This window comes from Chrysemys picta, chromosome 5 (assembly GCF_011386835.1).
Source record: "Chrysemys picta bellii isolate R12L10 chromosome 5, ASM1138683v2, whole genome shotgun sequence".
NCBI lineage: Eukaryota > Metazoa > Chordata > Testudines > Emydidae > Chrysemys > Chrysemys picta.
In genome coordinates, this window is record NC_088795.1 from 128745037 (window position 1) to 128751036 (window position 6000).

At 48.7% G+C, this 6000-nt stretch overlaps 1 long non-coding RNA gene across 1 annotated transcript in view; it reads right to left on the reverse strand.

The window, feature by feature from the left end:
- The window catches only part of LOC122174203 (uncharacterized), a 44471-nt gene extending 42377 nt beyond the window's left edge, over positions 1 to 2094 (reverse strand). The window contains exons 1-2 of the long non-coding RNA XR_006175716.2: positions 896 to 2094; positions 740 to 839 (exon numbers count right to left, since the gene is read on the reverse strand). This is a non-coding gene — a long non-coding RNA (uncharacterized LOC122174203). The remainder of the gene's footprint in view (positions 1 to 739; positions 840 to 895) is intronic.
- Between the last annotated feature and the right edge of the window lie 3906 nt (positions 2095 to 6000).

Sequence of the window (6000 nt, forward strand, 5' to 3'; positions counted from 1 at the left end):
CAGATAATTTGCATGCAACAATTCCATTGGTTGTATGAGAGTGGCTGCACTGATGGTGGATTACTTGGCCCAGCTGCCAGAGTTTTTCAAAATTACCCACACAACACCACAACCAACACAACACACAATAACCCCAAACACAGATAGCCCCTCACCGCAGCACACCCCCCTCATACGCTACCCACACAAATCAACACAAACCTCTCAGATACAAACCAACACAACCACCCACCCAAACAAAACCAGCACATACAGTAACCCCAAACACACACCATCCACAAACCATTAACTTGAGTGGCAAAGTCACGGCTCATCACTATTTGAGTATGAATTACTGAGCAGCTGGGCTAACATAACTGAACAAAACATCTGGGAAACTGGAGAACAAGAAGAGATCTAAGGTAACTTATGTGACCCACATTATGGTAGTATCTGAGAACCTCACAATCATTTATCCTCACAACGCACTTGTGAGGAAGGGCAGTGCTATTATCCCCCTTTCACAGATGGGGGACTGAAGTGCAAAGAGACTTAAGTGATTTAGCCAATGTCACTCAGGATAGCGGTATCAGAGCAGGGATTTGAAGTCAGGTCTCTTAACTCCCAGGTACAAGCCCTAACCACTGAACCATTTCTCGTCTCTATTGAGATGGCTCTCATAACATCCCTGTGAAGCAGGCAGATGTAATTCCCATTTTACAGCTGGAGAACTAAGGCACAGAGAGATAGATTGACTTACCCAATGCCCCACAGGGAATCTGTGGCAGAGCTTGGAATTTAACCCTTTGTCTCCTAAGTCCCAGTCCAGTCTCCAACCTGCAATGAGAAGAAAATACTTTCTGAAGGGGGCTGTGTAGAAGCTTTTTTTTTCTAAAAATAGCCCCTCACCACTTACCCTGTCGTCTCAAATGAGATGTGCACCAACAGCAGGACACGAGGTGGAATCAAAGTGCAGAGGCATCCTGCTGAAAGCTTACGGTGTGCTGCTGTCAGGGCCCGGTGGATAATACAGTGTAAAGTAAAACTTTCATCTGGAATCTCCATCTAAATATTGTTTCAGCTTGTGCAGTGGGGAAAGTATTTAGGGAAGTTGACTAAGGCCACTTCTAATCTTCCTTGGTAACCTCAGTGAGGGGAACACAGAGGGAGCCGTCTTTCTCTGGCTCACGCTGCTGTGCAAAAATGCTTACTGCCGCTGAGCCACATGTTCGCAGGGTAGCTGAAATCACTCTTGAAAATCACGAGGCTCTGGTATAGTTCAGCTGTTGCAAGGAGGAAGAGAAAGAGCCTACAATCAGAACTCAGTGGTCTTTTATGTTTCCCCCATCTGTTTGTTGTAGCCAGCTGTCATCTCACCGCTGTCTTCATTACATGTGTGCACTGTGCCTGGCACAATGGGGCTCTGATCCTTAAATGGGGACCGTCAGGCAAAACCTCAATACAAATAAGCAACTCGGCAAGACAGCAGGGCTGCTTTTCTCTCATGCCGGGTAGGAAAGCAAGCAGGTTTTGCATTCATGTTGGAAAGGAAAGTATGTCCTGATATAACAAACATAAGCATCAATCTATTATACTAATTCAACGATCCCATCGTCACTAAGCAGCGTGACACCACTCACGCAACTGAAAATGGTATTAATCACACCCGAAAGGAGCATAGACTCCACCCCCGAGTGATTCATGCTCTTTGTTTTTAATGTTCGCCCACAGTTCATATAGCTGATGCACCTGGATGCTGGCTTCACAGCCAAACCAAACCACCCTGGGGTTGTGCCCCACTGCCAGGCAGCCCCACACCAGAGAGTGCCTGCCACTGCTGGAGCAGCATTGCTGACCTTAGAATGGGAAAGTGAAGGTCTTGCCTGCGCCACACTTTTTAAAAAACAGATTAACCCTGATTGTCTTGGCTAACTCTCTGGAATTTCCTTCCGTGCCCTGGAGACCGAGTGTTCTGTGGAGATGAAAATTAACGCTGACATAGCTAGAGTTTGTGTGTGTTTTCAATTATTATTTTTTTCCCTTTTAGAACGAAGAAAGTGAAAATTCAGTGGCTGCTATAAATGATCCTGTGTTAATTGTAAACCTATTCGCAGGATATAGGATCAGTCACCAACAGAGTCTCTCCCCTCCCCCCTCCCCTTTACTTTTCTGAGTTATGTGTAAAATGAAATGAGTAAAAAACATGCATTTGGCATGAGTCCCCATTTCATTTTTGCTAAATAAACGATGGCTTGGAAAGTCATCAAATCCCAAGTGGTTCTTTTTTGTCTTTGTTTTTTCCATTCTGGTCCTTAGCAGGAATGGGGAGAACAAATGTAAATGGGGAAATGTTGGAAGGGGTAAAAGGGCATCTGGCAATAATCCAACATACAGAAGCATGTGCGTTCATCAGTGAAGGAAGGTGCACATCCATCAGGAAACCCCGAATAGCCTCCACGTTCAGGGGCGGCTCTAGCTTTTTTGCCGCCCCAAGCACGGCAGTCGGGCAGCCTTCGGTGGCATGCCTGCGGGAGGTCCGCCGGTCCCATGGCTTTGGCGTACCCGCTGCCGAATCTGCAGGACCGGCGGACCTCCCGCAGGCATGCCGCCGAAGGCTGTCTGACTGCCGCCCTCGCAGGGACCGGCAGGGCGCCCCCCACGGCTTGCTGCCCCAGGCACGTGCTTGGAGCGCTGGTGCCTGGAGCTGCCGCTGTCCACATACATTGAACACCTTTCCAGGAATTTGCATCAGTTACCCTTCAAGAACAGAGCCTGGTCAATTAACCCCACCTGCACCCTCGATCTCATTCAGCTGTGCCTATGTAGTGCACAGGAGAACAGAACAGAACAGAAGCTACTGGGTCAAAGCAACCCCAACCTGACTCAAAATGAGGATCCATTGTTCCCACCACTTGTGCTCGTGGTAGGTAGCTCAACAGACTGGATCGGATGTAGGCGGCATGGGAGGGAAGGAGACTCTCTCTTAAGCATGCTTCCCTGATCCTGCAGATGTTTTTCTGCAGGTACACCACTCGGAGCATGGATTAGCAGGACCACCAATGGTCTCGGTCACAGCCTCATCCCCTCCAAACCCAGCAGCTAATAGCATGAGGCTGCTTCCCTACTCTGCACCTCTTCTTCCCACACTGTCTCAAAGGGGCTTTGAGGGAAACCACTGGCCCACAGCAGATGCTCCTGTCAGACCTCATTCACGGGTGGCCTAACTCTTCCTGGAGAGTCACATTGATATCCAAGTCATTTCTAGGGTTGCCAACCCTCCAAGATTGTCCTGGAGTATCCCGAAATTAAAGATTAATCTTTAACCGAAGAGCATGTCACGTGCGGAAACCTTCAAACTACGTCCAACGAAAAATTGGCAACCCCCGTCTGATATGGCGGTGGCTAGAAGAGCTCTCTCAAGAAGTGTTCTGGATGAAGAAATTACTGGGGGACACCCATTGGGATGGGAGGACCCATTTTGCCAAATTTAGAACAAGAGCTGGACAACCAATGTGAAATTTTTTTCCATAAACATTTGCTTGAATTGGTAAATGAACTCATTTTGATCACCTTCACCTTGCAATCCTTTGCTACGAATATTGGAATAATCAGATTTTACTCTCATAAATATCCATGGAAAAAAATAGTGGGTGCTCCGCACCCAATGGCAGTCCTGCCAATCAGCTCCTCCCCTTCCCTCCCAGCACCTCCCACTTGCCAGTGATCAGCTGTTCAGTGGTGTGCAGAAGGCACTGGGGGTGAGTGGGAGGAGAGGGGGCAGGAAGAGGCAGGGAGGGGGTGGAATGGGTCAGGAAGAGGCGGGGTGGGGGCAGAGCAGGGGTGGGAAGAGGTGGGGAGGGGGCTTGCAGGAAGGGGTGGGATGGGGGTGGGGCCTGGGTCAGAGCAGGGGGTCACGCACCCCCTAAGACATCAGGAAGTTGGTGCCTCTGCTGTTAATTAAGGTGTGATTGTAGTGTGGGTAGGCAAACCCATACTAGTTTCAAGCTAGCTAGTGCGGGTCACAAAGAGTAGTGAAGACATGGTGGCATGGACTTCAGAACAAGCTAGCAACTTGAGTACTTACCCAGGGACCATGGCAGGCTTGTGCTGGGGCAGCTAGCCTGCACTAAAGTCCATGCCACCATGTCTTCACTACTGTTACCTAAACTAGTTAGATTAAAGGTAGCATTAAGTCACATCTTAATTTGCAGTTAGGGTGAGATGTCCCGATTTTACAGGGACTTTCCTGATTTTGGGGTCTTTTTCTTATATAAGCTCCTATTACTCCCCACCCCCTGTCCCAATTTTTCACATTTGCTGTCTGGTCACCCTATTTGCAGTGTAGACTTACCTAAGATCCCCCCCTCAGTTGACAGCTGTAGCAGACTCATATCCTTAATCGGATTCCTGGGAAAAATTCTACAGCCTGTGTATACTGTAGGTTGGACCAAATAATCATATTGGTCCCTTCTGGCAATAGAGTCTATGAATCCTCTCTAGATAATATATGTGTGTGTGTGTGTGTGTGTGTGTGTGTGTGTGTGTGTGTGTGTGTGTGTGTGTGTGTGTGTGTCACACATAATACAAGAGCTGGTCAAGAAATGGAAGAAAGAGGTTTTTTTCCCCTCATTGAAAAATTTGAAAATTTTCAGCCACCTCTATAACATAGGCTGATCAGTGGGTTACATGAATATTTGTGGAAATCAAACTTTCAAATGTGCACATTTAAGAATTCACATTGTCTGTGCTTGTGTGTTTATCCAATCAGGGAACAGAAACACTATGCAATTTATCGGACTAATCACAGCCAAATGATCAATCCATTTGGCTTTGGCATAGCACATGGTTCTCAATGCCATAGTTTATTTTATTGCAAAATATTCCTTGCAGAGCACAGACGCCTGTTAGTTTTCAAAACTGCCTTTTAAAAATAGCTTAAAGGAAAAGGTTTAGCGAACCTGAAATGTTTCTCAAAACTTCAAAAAATTCTAGAGGCTTTGTGAAATCCAGACCTTTCTTGAATTCTCCCATGTCTACTTATGTACTTAAGATACATATATGGCTCCCATTACAGAGCATCTGAGCACCTTAATGTATTTGTCCTCACAACACCTCTGAGGTAAGGAACTACTATTATCCCAGTTTTACAGATGGGGAACCAATAAGGCAATTAAGCCCCAGCTCCTCAAAGATTTCAATGAGGTAGGGGCCAGTGAGAATCTGGACTTAAGTGACTTGTCCAAAGTTACATAGCAAACCTGAAGCAGAGCTTGTATTTGAACCCTACTCTCCAAAGTTTTAGTCTAGTGTCTTAGCCATTAGACCATCCCTCTCCTCAGTTATAGGAAGTTAGAAGGCAGAGTGCAGCAGAGGCAGCTATGAAGAATTCTAGTGGGAGCAGGGCTGGCTCTAGCTTTTTTGCTGCCCCAAGCAGCAAAAAAAAGCACCGCCCACCGAGACCCCCTGCCGAGCGCCGCGCCGCCCCCCGCCGAGTGCCGCCGGAACCCCCCCCCAGAGCACCGCCCTCCCACACCGCCTCCCCGCTGAGCGCCGGACCCCCCCCCCCCCCGAGCGCCGGGCTCCCGGACCCCCCCCCCCCGCCGAGCGCCGGGCCGCGCCGCCGGAGCGCGCCCCCCCCCCCCGCAGAATGCTGCGCCGCGCTCCCCCCGCCGCCCCTTACCAGGTGCCGCCCCAAGCATGTGCTTGGGTGCCTGGTGCCTGGAGCCGGCCCTGAGTGGGAGACAAGAATGACAGAGAAAAAGTGATGCTGTAGGTGAGGGTCATGAGCCTTTCTAAGAAAGTTCAATGCCCATGTAACCCACACACCTTCTGGGTGTGGTGTTCTGTCCCCTCTAGTGGCACCAAGACTACCTAGAGAGCGAGAAATTAATGAATCTGCTCTACAGCATTAGCTAACAGGCATATGGCTTTTTAGCTCATGCAGTAGAGGCTCAGGCACTAAGCTCCAGAAATCCGAGGTTCAATCCCGCCTGCCGACGACTGGGATCTGTCGGTGTTACA